Genomic DNA, 17,575 nt, shown 5'->3' on the forward strand with positions numbered 1-17,575 from the left:
GTTTCAACTGGCCACAACCACGGTAGACCTTCTCTTACCAGGTGCAGTTAGTTTAGTATCATACCGAACTGGGAAAACCTGAGATCCAGAACAAACCAAGAATGCCCACTTTCACTACTTTTTTTCAACATAGTACTGTAAGTCCTAGCCAGAGCAATTGGATAAGAAAAAGACATAAAGGGCATATAAGCTGGAAATAATAAAGTCAAATTATTCTTGATTGAAGATTATCTTATCTTATATATGGACAAACCTAAAGACTCAATCAAAAATCTCTCATAACAGATAAACAAATTCAGTAAAACTGCAAGATAAAAAATCAACACACAAATATTAATAGCCTTCCTATATGTCAACAGTGAACAATCTGAAAAAGAAAACCAAGAATGTACAATAGCTATGAAAAAGAAGTATGAATCAACCCAACCAAAGAGGTGAAAAATCTCTAGAATGAAAACTATGAAACACCAATGAAAGAAATTGAAGGGGACACACAAAAAAGGGAAAAGATATTCCATGTTTACATATTGGAAGAATCAATATTGTTAAATGTTCATATTACTCAAAGTGTTCTACAGATTCAATGCAATCCCTAGCAAAGTATCAGTAATATTCCTCACAGAAATAGAAACAATAATCCGAAAACTAACACGAGCCAAAAAAGACCCATAATAGCCAAAGCATTCTTAGGTAAAAAGAACAAAGCTGGAAGCATCACACTACCAGACTTCAAAATGTTCTATAAAGTTATAGTAGCCAAAACAGCATGGTACTGGCATAAAAAAATAAACATAGAGGTCCCCGTACCCAGAGGGACCTCTCCACGGCCGGGACCACCTGGACAGCCCGGCCCTACCCCAGCCTGCGCCTCTCAGCGCCGCCACTTCCCCCGCCCACGCGGCCGGGCCCGGCAGCCAGGTGCCGCGGGTAGGGGGTCCCGGGCTGGGCCCTTCCCGCTGACAGCAGCGCCCGCGCCCGCGCCGGACTGGGGGTAGAGGCCAGGGCCAGGGTTGGCCGGAGCGCAGAGGGTCGGGGAGGAGAGGCCGCCCCACGGCGGCCTGCGGGTACCCGGTTCCAGCGCGCGCGGGAGACGTGCAGAGGCGGCCGGAGGCCTAGCGACAGGCGCGCGACTCGGATCCCGGAAGCCCACTTGTTAGAGTTACCTGTCAGCTGGGCCGGCGCCGCCGGGGTCTGGGGTGGTCCCGCGAGTCTGCATGTTGCTCCGGGACGCAGGGGCTGCGCCCAGAAACATTATTTTTCTTCTCTGGGAGGGTGATCGTTTACAGCATTGATTTCCCAGATCTGGTAACATGGCGAAAGTTGCCGGTCTAATTGAAGCCAACGGAGAACTCAAGGTCTTCATAGACCAGAACCTTAGTCCGGGAAAAGGCGTTGGTGTCCCTTGTGACAGTTCACTCCTCCATTGTCAACCCGCTCGGGAAGCAGCTCTTGCCGAAAACCTTTGTACAGTTCAATGTCAACATTGCCCAGCAAGTGGTAACCGGTACACCTCAGAAACCGGCAGCGTCAAATATCCTCGTGGTAGGAAGCCCACACACAGCCGGCACTCACTTTACCTCTCAGAACCAGCCGTGGTTGGTCTGCCCGGAAGCGCAACAGGAAAGGAGAAAAGAATAGCAAGGCCTGTGGCATTTCTCCATGAAGGTCTGAGACAAGGTGCAGTGGAAAGGGACCACTTCCTACCACGAAGTGGTGGAAGAGCTGGTCGCAGAGTTCAGTGCTGCCGGCAACCAGATCTTACCAAGTGAGTCAGCTTATGACCAGAATAAGACGGCGCATCTATGATGCCTTAAACGTGCTGATGGCCATGAACATCATCTCCAAGGAGAAAAAGGAGATCAAGTGGGTTGGTCTGCCCACCAACTGGACTTAGGAATGTCAGAACTTAGAGGTGGAAAGACGGAGGAGACTTGACAGAATAAAACAGAAAATCTCAATTTCAGGTTTTTTATTCGACAGCAAATTGCCTTCAAGAATCTGGTGAAGAGAGAAACCAGCAAGAGGAGCAGCAGGCCAGCCGGCCAAGGACGCCCAGCTCGCTCATCCACCTGCCCTCATCATCGTTAACACCAGCAAGAAGACCGTCATCGACTGCAACATCTCCAACGACAAACTCGAGTATCTGTTTAAATTTGACAACACATCTGAAATATAGGATGACATAGAAGTGCTGAAGCGGATGAGCACGGCTTGTGGGCTGGAGTCCGGAAGCTGCTCTGCCGAAGACCTTAAAATGGCCAGAAGTCTGGTCCCAGAGGCCCTGGAGCTGTACGTGACAGAAATGGCTCAGGGAACTAACTGTTGGAGGCGTGTTCATCACGACGGCACGTTCCATGTCTAACGGCACGAAACTCTCTGCCAGTGACCTGACCAACGGTGCAGATGGGATGCTGGCCACAAGCTCCAACCTCAGTACGGTGTCCTGCGTCCGGGAGAATGACGAGGATGACGACTTCAACGAGAACAACGAGGATGACTGACGTCCTCTCCACTTCACATTCAGCTTCAAGAAAACGTTTAGGGAAAAGAAACTTTTTTTTTTAATGTGGGTTTTCTGTTTCCTTTTGGCCTACTCCTAAGAAGATATTGGTAAGCCGTTGAATTTAGATATGCACCTCCGATAAGCAAGGATTGTTTCACGTAGGAGTAAGACATGCTGTGGATGTGTGTTTTGATACCAGTGTGCTGATGAGGGGCGTTTATTTACTTTTTAGGATTTTGTGTTTTTTCATTTTCTGTTTTTCTTTAAGTGCAGACTTATTTTTTGCCCCTTAACGGTTTTTGCTGAGTTTGCTGAAGAAATTGTATTTCATCCTCATACATGAAAATAAAACGCCCTCCTGTTGTGGATGGTGAGCACCGAATGCCATTTATTTGCCGTGAGTCTAGACAGCACCCACGCTGGCAGAGAGTGAGACTCTGCGGAGTTGTCCATTTGTTCAGTGGCACGGTGTCCAAGAGCCCCAAGCAAACAGCAGAATTCGACTTTCTAAACAATAAACACCATCAACCTTACTGACTTTATTCTCCCTTAAATTATATTGACTGTTGTGATTCCATCAAGTTTATACACTCTTTTCTCTCCCTATTTTGCAGCAACAAATTGCAAAGTGTTTTTGTTTGTTTTTGTTTTGTTTGGTTAAAGCTTATTGCCATGCTGGTGCGGCTATGGAGACTGTCTAGCAGGCTTGGAAGACTTGGAATGGTTTATTGCTTATGGTAAAATTTGCCTGATTTCTTACAGGCAGCGTTTGAAACCCTTTTATTATATAGTTGTTTACATACTTACAAGTCTATCATTTAAAGACACGTACTGAAACAAATGTTGTGTTTGTTTCATAAGCATCTTCTGTAATCTATTATAAAATTGAAATTAAATATAGGGAGTGTTTTAACAATTTTTAACTCAAAATATGCCAATCATTTTTAATAGTTCTTTTTTTATATAAAAAGACAAATTTAAGGACAGGCAGTAGTCTCTTAAAATTTATTCACAAAACCCATTAACTGCACATTAGCTACCTGTTCTAGAATGAGTCTTTTTATTGAAACACAAACTTTTCTGCGATATTTTATGGAATAAAAAAAGACTTTCATTGTTTGACTTGTTTAACTTGACACTGTTAGTTTTTATTAATAAAACATGCATGGGCATTTAAAAAAATAAAAAAGTAAAAAAGTAAACATAGAGAACCCAGAAATAAATTCACAAATATACAGTTAACTCATTTTCAACAAAGGCATCAATAACATACTTTGGGAAAAGGATAGTCTCTTCAATGAATAGCACTGGGAAAACTGGATATCCTTATGCAGAAGAATGAAAGTAGACTCCTATTTCTTGTCATATAAACAAATGAAAATCGATTGAGGCTGTAAATTTAAGACTTAAAACTATGCAACTACTAGAAGAAAACATTGGAGAAACACTCCAGAATATTGATCTGGACACAGATTTCTGGAGTAAGACCTCAAAAACACAGGCAACAAAAGCAAAATTTGACAAATGGAATCACATAAAGCGAAAAACCTTCTGCACAAGCAAGAAGCAACAAAGCCAGTTTCAACTACTTTAAACATTGAGCAAGGACTTCAGTAGCTATTTCTACAAAAACAGTTTGTAAATGTCCAAGAAGCACATGAAAATATGTTCAGCATCATTACTCACAAGGTATAGGCAAATGAAAACCACAATTCACAAAAGTTTATTTTTAATTTGAGGAACTCCAGTAATCTATGGCTTGCTGTTCATCATGTGCTGCCACCGTTCTATGAACAGTCATGAGCAGTCAGTGCTGGACACTGCTGTTTATCCCTGGACACTGCCCATCATAACGTTGAAGCCATACATAATGAGTCAAAACCAGGAGAAACTAGCTAAAAGCTAGTCTAAACTGGCCGAGATCAGCTTCAACCAGTTGTGACCGGTCCCCACCTGTTTATACCAGTTCTTTCTGGTCTGGGCTATTTCCAACTGATTTAGATGAGTTTTAACTGGCCACAAATGATTTAGGCTGACTCTAACTGGCTACAATCTGTTTAGGCTGGTTTCTTCTGGCCACAATTAGTTTGGATTCATATGACCAACCATGACAGGGTTAGACAGATTGAATATGGAACAACTAACTGGTTTAGGCTGATTTTTACCAGCCACAGTTGATTTTGGCCATTTCTGACTGGTCATGGTCTGTTACAAATGGTTTAGACCAGTTTTGACTGTCCCAAACCAGTTTGGACCTATTATGACCAGCCACAACTGGTTTAGACTGGCTTTAACAGGGTACAACTGATTTAGGCCAATTTTCAGTGGCCCTGGTTTATTTCTGTGTTTCTCACTGGTCGTGGTTTTTTATTCAAGCAGTTTTGACTGATTTCAACAGGCCATAATAAGTTCAAACCAGTTCTGACTGGATGTAGACAATTTAAGCTGGTTGTGGCTGGTCACAACTTATTTTAATTGGCCACAACTGTTTTAGACCACCTATGCCCAGCCTCAATCAGTTTTGACTCATTACTCATTTTGACCAACTGCAATTGGTTTATGCCATTCTGACTGGTCATGGCAGGTTCTGACCAGTTTAGACTAACTTCAACCAGTTTAGGCTGCCTCTGATCAGCTGCAATTGGTTTTGGCTGATTTTGACCTGCCATAATTTGCCTGAACCAACTATGACTGGCTATGACTGGTTTAAACCCTGCATAGACCATCCACAACCAGTTTTGCTGGGTTTCAATCAGTCATTGATGATTCTAACCAATTTCAAGTGGCCACAACTGCTTTAGACCACTTTTCACCAAATATATATATAGATAGAGAGAGAGAGAGAGAGAGAGAGAGAGAGAGAGAGAGAGAGACAGACAGACAGACAGACGGAGTCTCCTTCTGTCGCCCAGGCTGGAGTGCAGTGGCGCGATCTCAGCTCACTGCAAGCTCTGCCTCCTGGGTTCACCGCCATCCTCCTGCCTCAGCCTCCCGAGTAGCTGGGACTACAGGTGCCCACCACCATGCCCGGCTAATTTTGTGTATTTTTAGTAGAGAGGGGATTTCACCATGTTAGCCAGGACGGTCTCAATCTCCTGACCTCATGATCCACCCGCCTCAGCCTCCCAAAGTTCTTGGATTACAGGCGTGAGCCACCGCGCCTGGCGAACCAGCTGCAAAATATTGATGCTGGTTTCAGCTAGGTTCAACTGTGACTTGTTACAACCAGTTTATACTGGTTCTGATTGTTCATGGCAGGCTCTTACCATTTTGACTGGTTATAACTAGCCACAAATGGTTTAGACCTGTTCTGACTGGCTGCAACTGGTCTAGGCCAGTATTAAGTGGCCCATAACACCAGTTTCTAATGGTTATTAAAGGGCATGACCAGTTTAGAGTGGTTTGAACTGGGCACAACAGATTTATGCTGGTTTTGCTCCATTACTGCCTGTTCCAATTTGTTTTGACCAGTTTTACTGGGTCACAGCTGGTTTACACTGGCTATGGCCGAACCTAACTGGTTTCAACTGATTTTGACCAGCTACAATCAGTCTATGATGGTTCTGACTAGTCATGGATGGACCTGATCAGTGTAGAGTAGTTTCAACTGATCACAGTTTAAATAGGCTGTGATGGCCCAACTAGTTTAGGCTAGTATTGACTGGCCACAGCTGGTTTGTACTGGCCTTTTCAAAACCTGATCTGGAAAGGACCCATGCTTGTTAGTTATTCATTAGTGTGATTGCTTTTATCTCAGACATTTGGGCTTTAAGCCCAATGAGAAGTCTTCCCTTTGTACCCCTCAAGGACCTTTCTAGTGCTAGTGATGGGATGGAAAGGAGAGGTTCTCTGGGACTCTGAATTATACCTCCCTGGGTAAGTTTCTCAAGGTATGGTGTGAGGACCCTGAACATCAAAATCACCTAACACACTGATTAAATAAGCAACTTGACTGATTAAATGAGCAACTGGACTGCTTCTCCCTGCAAACACTACTGAATAGGACTTGTTGGGGTGAGCACAGAAAGCTGTCATTCACTAAAATGTCCTGATGAAACTGAAGCCCAACAAGGTCTATAAACTTATCCTGGGACAATCAGTGTAAAACACTGTGCTTGCCTACCTCTTTAACTCCCTCCTTGGTCACCCAGCCCTATTTCCACATTTTTCAAATGTGAAATTGTCCCAGAGCCACTGTATGACTTACCAAAGATCACACAATTGATTGCCACAGAGAGAGCATTGGAAAGCAAGCCTTCAGAATCCAAAACCAGAATTTTGCACCTCAAACGTAGTTTAGGGAGAGTGACATAAACCAAGACGGTATTTATAATAAATGACTGTCAAAACTGCCTAAACATAGAACCGTATCTTTCAAACATGCTTCAAATTATCGTTTAGCACATGTACAATTGATCAGAAAAATTTATTAGACCTCACATGGAGAATTCAGGCAGGTATTCTAACTTTCCATGAAGTGTTGAGAAACTCTACACAGCCCCTTCATTCCCTGCTACTCCTCCTATGATTGAGCACATCATATCAGGGCTATATCTCTGAGCCTCTTGATATTAGAAATCCCTTTACTTTTATCTATGTGATAGTATTTAGTTAGGACAGTGGAATTTGAATATAGTCAAGACCAGAAAAAGAAGCAACGTGAGCTGCCTTGGTAAAGAAGTCAAGATTATGGACTCCAAAGTTCCTGAAAGAGATTGTTTCAAGCCAGAAGAGGCCAGGATGAACTACAGGAGTAGAAAAAGATTTTGGAAATAAAGATTATGTCAGTGATGACTACAAAGGTCACGCCTATGATGATTTCTGATGGGGATGACCTATTTATAGATAACAGGATGCTAATTTCTCCTGGTAAGAAGAGTTCAATCCCCTTTTGAGTCTGACTTGCTTGATCTCACCCATCTAAGACACTGCATAGGAACTTTTAATAACTATGATTCAAGGCTATATATTTTAACTTTGGATTTTCCAACTTTTAGAAAGTCTGTCCTTTTATGGTACTGAAACCAGAAGTGATCCACTGGAGAAAAATAGAAAACAAGGACAGGAGAGCAGAAACTAAATTGATTAAAACTCATAGGGTTGAGTTGAGAAAAGGAAAAGGCCATTTCATTTACTTAATGAGAAATTGTATTGTGGAGTAGGTTTGGGGATTTTGTTTTTGTTTTCTGTACCATGCAGAGAATGTTTTCTACTCCCAAAAGATTTTACTCCTTGCAAATTCTAATCATTCCCCAAAGGACAATTTTCTTTGACTAAATAAGGTTTCTCAGTTGTAATGAACTGTAAAAGAGACTTATAAGCTCTTCCTCACTTGTAAAACCATCACAGATGAAAAACAATTAGAAGAATCTTACTTCTTTAGCCTGCAGAAAGTGGAGCAAGAATCTCCAACCTGGGGCAGGTTTTAAAGTTCAACTCAGGAATATTGGGCTTCAAGGCTGCAGGAAGGATTGAGGTCAGACAGGATGGATGCCTCATCAATGTTCTTCCTGCATGTGAGAGATTCCAGTCTAGCCCACGAACCCTTGAAAAACAACTCTGAATCACTACAGCACCTCTCATATGAAGAGTGTGTGTTCTGTGAGATAATATTAACTTGTCAAATCTGCCTTTCCAGAGGAAGAAACATGACCCATATATACATGTTGAGTTAGAAACTCCATGCAGAATTAAGTGACCTCTGGAAGTTGTCTACCAGAGTGTGGGTTCTACAGATATTTCTTCAAAGACTAAAAAGGCTTATTTCTCTTCAAAAATCTCAGTTGATTTCCCACAGCTGGCCTCAGAAGCATGCAGGAGGCTCTGGCCCTTTCATCTGGGCAAGGCTGGCAGAGGAAGGAGGAACCACCTTCTTTTGTAGGCAGATTATGAGAATAAATTATCACTCATGCTCCTAAGATATCTATATGGAAATAGGTGCACAGACACCTGATTTAGAAAGGATTAGAGTATTTCTAACAAGTCTTTCTGAGCCTGGGAAACAGAATACAATCTCTAAACAAATGGGAACTATAAAGAAATATTATTAAGCTAAACATGTATTCATATTCAGGGACAGACTTACCTCTCTCTGTTTACATCATTTCCAAAATTAAGAACAATTCCAAGCAAACCCCCACCACCTCACATGGATTCTAGTAGACAAATAGCTGTGTCTCCACAATACCAGGCATATTGGAGACAGGCAAACGATTCAAACATCTGCATGTCCAGTTTGAAGGGTGATTATACGAATTGGATCACTCTTGTCATAACCCAACTGAATCAGAGCCAAGAAGCCAGGGTGGGGAACACTTAGGGCACATAACACTGTGCAAAGAATTTAATTCTCTGCAAGCCTAGTTGCTGAAACTGCCTGCTGTAACTCTAAAACTAGTTAGATCAAATAGCTGCCGAAACAGCCTGCCACAACTCTCAAGACTAGATTTTACCTACCACCATCATTCACCAATCAGAGCTTACCATCTCCTAAAACTCTCCCAGTGCCAAGAAACTTTCTTTCAAAATAATAACATTTCCCTTTCTAATAAACCCCCCACCTTCTCTTTGCTCTTCAGACACACCGAAGACCACCCAGTCTCTAGGTATGTCTAGAATCACTACTCTGTGATTCAAAAAATACAATGTTAAGTTTAGAGATCCACCTTTATATTTTATTTTGACTTCAACATAGTGTATTGTAGGTTGCCAAAAATCTGTATATTTAGAATGATCTAGATAACAAGCTCTATTTTTCCTTTTTCTTTTCTTTTTCCGAGCTCCTTAAAATGACACTTAGTGAAAGTACATGAAAAACTAACTGTAAAGCACCCTACAAATATAGGATGTCATAATTGCTGAGATCTCATTACTCTTAAAAATTGATAGAAATCCTTTTAGAAACATTTTGAGTATGAAATACCTTCTTAACTATAAATCATTAATGCTGTATATTTTCCCCCACCCAACCTTTCCACCCTGAATGCTACAGAAGCAGCTTAAAAACAAGAGAAAATAACAATAAATGATATTACAATGTTGTTTTGAAATGAGAATTGGTAGTATAGGGCAGGGGAGAAACAGATGGGAAAGAAATGTACCCAGAGAGGATTATTTTTGTTTAAATAAGTTCATAATATGTGAAATGCACGATGGAAACTGACAGGGGAAGTGGAAGATCATTGTTTGAATAGCATCAATATAAACACAGATGCAAAAGAAATTGGCTTGGGAGATGGAAGAGCCTAGCTTGAATAATGTTGCTATACCAATAAAAACCATAAAAAGGGGAAAATATATAGAGTGGGTGATTATTTCTGTGATGCCTGAAGATGCACATTTCCACTGATATCAAGGGGAAAGGAAAATATGCCTTAGCTATGCCTTCGCTGGCTATTTTTGCTACAGTTCATAATTCTTCTAGGTTTCACCAAATCACGATTTGTCTATCTACTTGGCTGTATGCTAAGCAGACCTCTATCTCAGAATGAAAGAGGCTGCATGTGGGTCAGTCCTGGGAAATATAAAATACGGAGATGTGAAGTATGAATAAGTTCAACCCAAATCCCAGCCCTTGTTGACATTCACACTGTTTAATGGGAACCACAAAAATGTTTAGGGCAGACAGAGGACAAGGACAGCCATCCTCACTCCTACTCACTGCCTACCCACTCCTACTGTGCTCTGGGGAGCCTCTTCTGTGCCTCTTTTTCTTCGCTACCTGCCTATGTTATCCTGGGGAGAGAGAAAGATATTTGTTAGTCATATAGTAATATTTATCAAGTATATCAGCAGAAAGAGCAACTGCTCCCCACTCAAACTTTTTAGTATTCCACTGGCTTGGCTGAAAATCTTTGGATTGCATTCATAAAAAGTAACCATGGATAACAACAATAATAATAATGACAGCCAGTTTGTATTAAGGACAATATACCTGGCAGGCATTGTAGAATGTGCATTATCTACATCATCTCTTGTAATCCTCACAACAGCCTGTAAAGTAGGCCAATTACTCCCATTTTTCCGATAGGAGAAATGAGGCTCCAAGAGGTTGAATAAATCAAGGTAAGTGGCACAGCTATTAAGGGGGAACGGGGCCGGGCGCGGTGGCTCAAGCCTGTAATCCCAGCACTTTGGGAGGCCGAGGCCGGCGGATCACGAGGTCAGGAGATCGAGACCATCGTGGCTAACACGGTGAAACCACGTCTCTACTAAAAATACAAAAACTAGCCGGGCGAGGTGGCCGGCGCTTGTAGTCCCAGCTACTCCGGAGGCTGAGGCAGGAGAATGGCGTAAACCCGGGAGGCGGAGCTTGCAGTGAGCTGAGATCCGGCCACTGCACGCCAGCCCGGGTGACAGAGCAAGACTCCGTCTCAAAAAAAAAAATAAATAAATAAATAAAGGGGAAACGGATGCAGGTCTCCCAAAGTTTAGGCTGGCTGCCTTGACTCAATACTCATGGTTAATCTTACATGCATGACATTACTTGAGAGATGTGGGCAAAGTTCACCCTAACCCCAATATCCCTTTTAGAGTTTCCTGAAATGTCATCATTAATAATTCAGCATTTTGTATTAAGCATTGCTTACTTCTTGCAGATCTTATCTTGCAAGGGACCAATGTCTTAGGAAAAAAAAAAAACATACCCATCTACTTTTCTTTATGACAACTAAGACACAGAAAACCTTGGAAAATGGAAAGAGCAGAGGATGCATTAAAGAGTGGGGGTGGGGAGAGAAGAGAAGGCACTAAAACCAACCTTTACCTATTTTATAATTTTGTTATGGGGCAAGCTTTGTGAGGAAGAAGGAAAGTAAAAGATGACAGAAAAGATTTCAATTAGATATAAAGCATTCCAAATATAAGACATTGTCATGGCCAATAGCAGGAAGCTGAGGAGTGTCCTTCCCTGGAGACTTTTGAGGTAAGGGAGGGATCTCTAGAAGAGCATCTTGCAAAAGACAGAAGATGGACAAGATGATCTTCAGGGGAGCTTCCTGTGCTGCTATCCAGTGTACTGGTGCTGAGCTGATTGGCAATCCTTTCCCAGCTTTGCGAAATAGACTTATCCTGTTTCGTCTTATTTCTGTTATCCTGGACAGAGTCAGCAGCTCTTCTCTGTGAGAAGGGTCGTTGTGGAGAAGCAGTTCCCCCATGATAAGATCCAGGAGGAAGAATAAGCAGGAAAGAAGATGTAAGTCTCCTCACTGTTGACAACCAAAAGGGGCAGACGCTTCATAAAAGATGACAAGCAATCGCCTTTACAGGGGGTGATAATATGTCTGGTTGATCTGATGTGTGGCTGTTCTGCCACTGTTGTCTGAACCGAGGCAACTCCATTAAGAGGCTCAGGATGTGCTCAGCAGTTTTTTTCCTTCCAAATCAAAATATTATTTCTTTTCGCCAGTTGCACTTTGTTGTTCAATGAACAATGATGGGATTTTATTTTAAATCCTTTTCCTTTTTTTTTTTTTTTGGCTTCTTTGAAAATGCTTAAGAATGTGCAGCTCTCAGCCCCAAGCATATAGACTTATGTTTTAAGTAAAACCAGAAGAGTTGGAATAAAAAAAAAAAATAAATCAGACAAGCACTTTTTCTGTTTTAAGAGAAACTCGCTGGAAACGGAAAGTTCCTTTGGGGGGTCAACTCATTCATCCTCTTGAATTTAGGCAAGAAAAACTGACTCCACAGCTGGATGAATCACACCTCATGCAGCCCTCAGGTTCCATGCTTGCCTCTCTGCCTCTGTGTCATTGATTTGGGCTGGTCCTCTTTGAAATGAACACTGGATGGCTTCAGATATTTCAGCATCATCAGCCTTGGTTCTGACATGACAATGGTGTGATAGAGTAACAATTTGAGATGTTATATGGCACAATTTTTTTTTTTTGAGGAGGGTCTCACTCTGTTGCCCAGGCTGGAGTACAGGGGTGTGGTCATGGCTCACTGCAACCTTTATCTCCTGGGATCAAGAGATCCTCCCATCTCAGCCTCCTGAGTAGCTGGGACTATAGGTATGTGACATCAGGCCTGGCGTGTGTGTGTGTGTGTGTGTGTGTGTGTGTGTGTGTGTGTGTGTGTGTGTGTAAAGACAGGGTCTCCTTATGTTGCCCAGGCTAGTGTCGAACACCTGGGCTCAAACAATCCTTTTGCCTCAGCTTCTCCAAGTGTTAGGATTACAAGTGTGAGTGACTGTGCCCAGCCAGGTTTTTTTTTTTTTTTTTTTTTTTTTTACCTCCCTGTGTCCATCCTTGCTCCAGCTGTTGACAAGGGGCCACCTTCAACCCCAGAGCTAGAGAACAAAGATGTCACATTGTTAGTTTCTGAAATAAAGTGTTGAGATTTCTGGTGTGAGACAGAAAATATAGGAAAAGGAATGCATCTAGGTAGAAACATCTCTGCCCCAACTGTTTTCTCCATATGTAAAAGAGAGAGGAAAGAGTCAGAGGGGAATCCAGGAAACAGAGATGTGGATTCCTCCTTGTGTCATGCCCCCACCACACCCAGACAGATAATTTGGAAGAAGGGAGTAGAACAAGAATCATTGTTTTTCTGGGTCAGAGAGAGACCTATGTTTTCAGCATAGAGAGGGATAGATGCAGAGATTCAGTCTTTAACATTCCTTACAGGGACCCTGGTGCCTTTGGGCAGGTGAACAACAAAGCAGAAAGATTGCAAGGCTATGCTGCAGCAGTGAGGACCCCTGAGTGCCCCCTTAGTCTTTCCAGGGTCACAGAAACACTCAGAACCATGTGATCTTCAAGCTCACAAGAAGGATGAAGAAGGGCTGATGGATGCACAGGAGCCTGGGAGTCCAAACAAGGAAAATGAAGACTAACCCTGTGAGCCCGGATGGTGGAGGCTACAGCAAAACCACAAATACTTCAGAGAATGCAGCTCCTAAAGGATTGGGATGACCAAACACCTTGTGGTGGGGAAGTGTGAAAGGGGCTCCCTCAAAGACCAAACATTCATGTTACATCCCAAAGGACAACAGCTCAGGATCAAGACAGGTGGACCCTGGGAAATGGGCAGCTCCTGTCCAGATGACACCATGGTGGAGGACCATTGCAAAACCACCTCCTCTCCAGCTAAAAACCTGTGCCGAGGAGGTGGGGGAGGGAACAAACTGAAAGGGAGAATTTTTTCAAATCTATAATGTAACTGAATCCTAACCCCATTTAGGATGTAGTATCCAAGAAGATACTACATAGGAGTAAATTTACTCAGAGGTGACTAGATTACATTTCTGCATCAGATGGAATGAGGGCTTAGGTTCAGAAAATTGAATTGGCTTTTAAGAAGATGAAGAAACTTATTTTTGTTCACTTGAGCCTGTATTAGTGAAAATTCATGTCCAACAAATAGGTTACATTCCATGGAGATACTTACATTACACATTGTTAAGAAACAATGTACATAAGGATTTCCCAGCAGAATCATCTGAGTTCCCGTCGCTAATGCTAAGCCCAGCACTTCTCTGTGCCCGGAAGGAACAAGTTGTTCAAATAAACTCTTCCACTCTGAGCTAGGATTGCTATAGGAGATGAAAGTTCCAGGCTCAGTGTGGCTAGCTACAAGGCACCATCCCATTAGGATTCTTTCTTTAATTAATTATGCAAATAGGTTATTGATTATTAATTAGAACATTTAGTGACGTTATTAAGAACTCGGAAGATAAATCTTTTTGACTTGTATTTAACTGGTAGATTGTATAAGCAATAAAAAGTACATGAGCAATAGCTGCATAATTACATTTTATGAATAGCAGAAACCTGTAAGGGATGTGGAGAGATTTAATTGACATTTAACAAGATAACTACAGCAAATTAATTAGGAATTATCTGCTAAAATATGAATTAACTTCTAATAATATTTTAACCAGCTACTCAGTGATGCTGGCGTCTTCTTATTGTTGCTAAAATACCTAAATAAAATATCCTGCTAGTTAATACAATAGTGCTAATTTGTCTCCCAAATATTCAATCAAGTTTTATTGAGATTTATTGTGTAGCCAGGACATATTAGAGGATAAAAAGAGGTATGGTATGTCGTTTCCACCATCATGAGATTCACAGTGGGGAGTTCCGGGAAGAACCCAGCACAAGTGACTGTTAGGAACAACCACTTTAATGTGTTTTCAACACCTGACTCACTTTGTCTCTTGAAGCCTCAGTTTTCTCATCTATAGAATGGGAAATGAGTATCTCTAACTCAAGGTTTGTTGTAAAAATGTCTCAGTGCCTGCTACATAAGAATTGTTCAATAAATATCGGCTTAATTCTAACCTTACTATATGATCCTGAGAGGAAAACAGATGCGAACGCAATCCACACACAGACAAAAGGAAGTATTCCTGGATTGTTTCATGAAGCAGAGTTTGCACACATAGACACTGGAATAACCTAATACCCATAAAAGAGGTAATGGTTAAATGAGTGGTTATTCATACTACAGAGCCGTGCACATCAGATAACCAGTGTGAGGCTCCTCTAAGTAGGCTAACATGGATAGATGTCCAGCAAGTTTACAAAATGTAAATATATGATGCCATTGATATTTTTTACTTGGCACATACAATATAAATTCTACAAATCCTTAATGAGCCTATATACATATGTAAATGAAAATGGCAAAAAAAAAAAAAAAAAAAAAACCCATACATGGAAGTATACTCCTCAAGCACTTAGCCATGCTACCTGGGCAAGGGGGAAGGAAGAAGATTGGAGGAAGTGATAAAGGGGACCTTAGTCTTGTCTATAAAGTTTATTTTTAAGGACCATTATATCACTTGTGTAATTAAAATTTAAATTACAAAGAAGAAATGGGATCAGAATGCAGATAAAGTGGGAGTGGTTTGGAGGGCTATGCGGGGTGGTAGATGCCAGCGAGGAGAGGGGAAAGTAGAGAACACGCACAGAGTCCTCCAGCTTTCATTACGCGCCTGCTGAATGCACGTGCAAAGGGGGCTGGAGGAACATCATGGAGCCGGAGGGCAGGCAGGGGCCTGCTGGCTGAAGCTGGAAAATAGCCTAACGGTTGACTAAACTGAAAAGGAGCACAGTACGGAAACCAGGCAGAGGAGCTTGTACCTGGGGAGCAGGCAGTGGGAAGTATCTGTGGCGTCTGGAGCAAGGGAAGGTTAAGGCGCAAGGAGTATTTTAAAACATTGATTCGACAAAAGATAGGTGAGAAACAGGGAGCCTCCCGAAGGCTGTTGAAGGCATCTGGACATGCAACATGAGACACTTGAACCATGGGGATGCAGACAGAAGGATAAACCTGAAAGACAACTGGGAGCAAACCATGGCAGGAACTGATGAAGGGGAGGGGTGCGGTCAAGATCAGCTCAAACCGTCTAGCCCAGGAGCCTGGAGGAATAGGGAGTGGTACCTCAGAATGTAGAGTTCTAGGCAATAGTTGGACATCTAGGTGGAAATGTCCAGTTGTTGAGTTGCATGCAGAGGAAGGTCTTCTAATTTCTGTCTGAGACGGATCAGCTGAAGCCACGAGTGTACAAACTCCCCAGCAATGTGAGTGAGGTGGGTGTGGAGAGGGAAAGACAGAGTCAAGAACTGAAGGAGGAGCACCCGCTCCCTCAGAAGTTCAGCACTGGCATTTGAGTCTCCTCCATTAGATGCTATTTACTAGGTGCAGGTGCCACTAAAAGAATTTTATTTATTTATTTATTTACTTATTTATTTTGAGACAAGGTCTTCCTCTGTCGCCCAGGCTGGAACGCACTGGCACAATCTTGGCTCACTGCAACCTCTGGCTCCCAGGTTCAAGTGATTCTCCTGCCTCACCCTCCTGAGTAGCTGGGATTTCAGGTGTGCGCCACTGTACCTGGCTAATTTTTGTATTTTTAATAGAGACAGAGTTTTGCCACGTTAGCCAGGCTGATCTTGAACTCCTGACCTCAAGTGATCTGCCTGCCTAGTGCTGGGATTACAGGCATGAGCCACTGTGCCCGGCCTAAAATAATGTTATATCTACACCAGGGAGGCCTCTTTCTTTCTTAAGAAATAATTTTTAAAACTAAGGGAGGCCCACAAAGCTATGTGCATTATTTTGGAAGAATGCTTTTCCCTGGCAATCTGCATTCCACTACGCTTTTCTGTTTGAATGACCCGAGAGCTGTGACGGAGAAATGACTGCTGTTTGCACTGGCTGGGCTCTCCAGGAAGGCCTCTCTCCTCTCTTTTGAAAGCAGTTACTGACTAAATGATGACTCTTTGAAGTGGTCATGAGCCTTGCGGTGATCCTCCTGCCTCAGCCTCCCAAAGCACTGGGATTACAGGCATGAGTCACCACGCCTGGCCCTTTTTTTTTTTTTTTTTTTAAATCCATTTTGACTTCATGCATCCCTTCCAAGAAGAAAAAAGAGGAGAGTTATGCCTATTTTTCCTTCTAGGTTTTTTCATTTGCAAAAAATGTAGAGTAAGTTATTTTGCCAAGATTGCTTGGTAACTGAAAGAAATAACAAATACCTAAGAAAAGTAACAGACACTTACCGATTGCCAAGCACTGTGCAAAGAATTGTATTTGCATCATCTCATTTATGATTATCCCCATTATAAAGAGGAGGTCACTGAGGCTTCCTAGAACAAACAGGAGGGAGCAGAGCCAGCACTAAAGCTCAGGTGGTCTGACACCAGAGTCCCTCCTGCTTAACCATGCACTACTTATCATAAGGAGGCGGCTTTCATTCTTTTACAATTTAGATTTTTTTGGTTGACCTTTTGTATTAGTCTGTGTTCTTCAGAGAAATAGACCAATAGGATATGTATGTGCATGTGTGTAAAATACATATTATATATATACACATTATAATTCTATATATTATAATATATAGCTAATTGTTTATTTTCTATATTATATATTATATACACATATGTATAATATGTATTATATAGTATATATACGTATGTATAATATATATTATACATACATATATACATACATATGCATAATATATATTATATATAAATAAAATAAGAAATTCGTTCATGCAACTATGGAGGCTAAGTTCTAAGATCTGCAGTGGCAAGCTGCCCCAGGGGAGCCAATGGT

The 17,575-nt window shown here is 41.9% G+C and overlaps 1 pseudogene; it reads left to right on the top strand.

The window, feature by feature from the left end:
- The first annotated feature begins 893 nt into the window (after nucleotides 1–893).
- LOC105484891 (transcription factor Dp-1 pseudogene) lies at nucleotides 894–3,621 on the top strand (annotated as a pseudogene).
- The last annotated feature ends 13,954 nt before the right edge of the window (nucleotides 3,622–17,575 follow it).

Source organism: Macaca nemestrina, chromosome 1 (genome assembly GCF_043159975.1).
Source record: "Macaca nemestrina isolate mMacNem1 chromosome 1, mMacNem.hap1, whole genome shotgun sequence".
Lineage (NCBI taxonomy): Eukaryota > Metazoa > Chordata > Mammalia > Primates > Cercopithecidae > Macaca > Macaca nemestrina.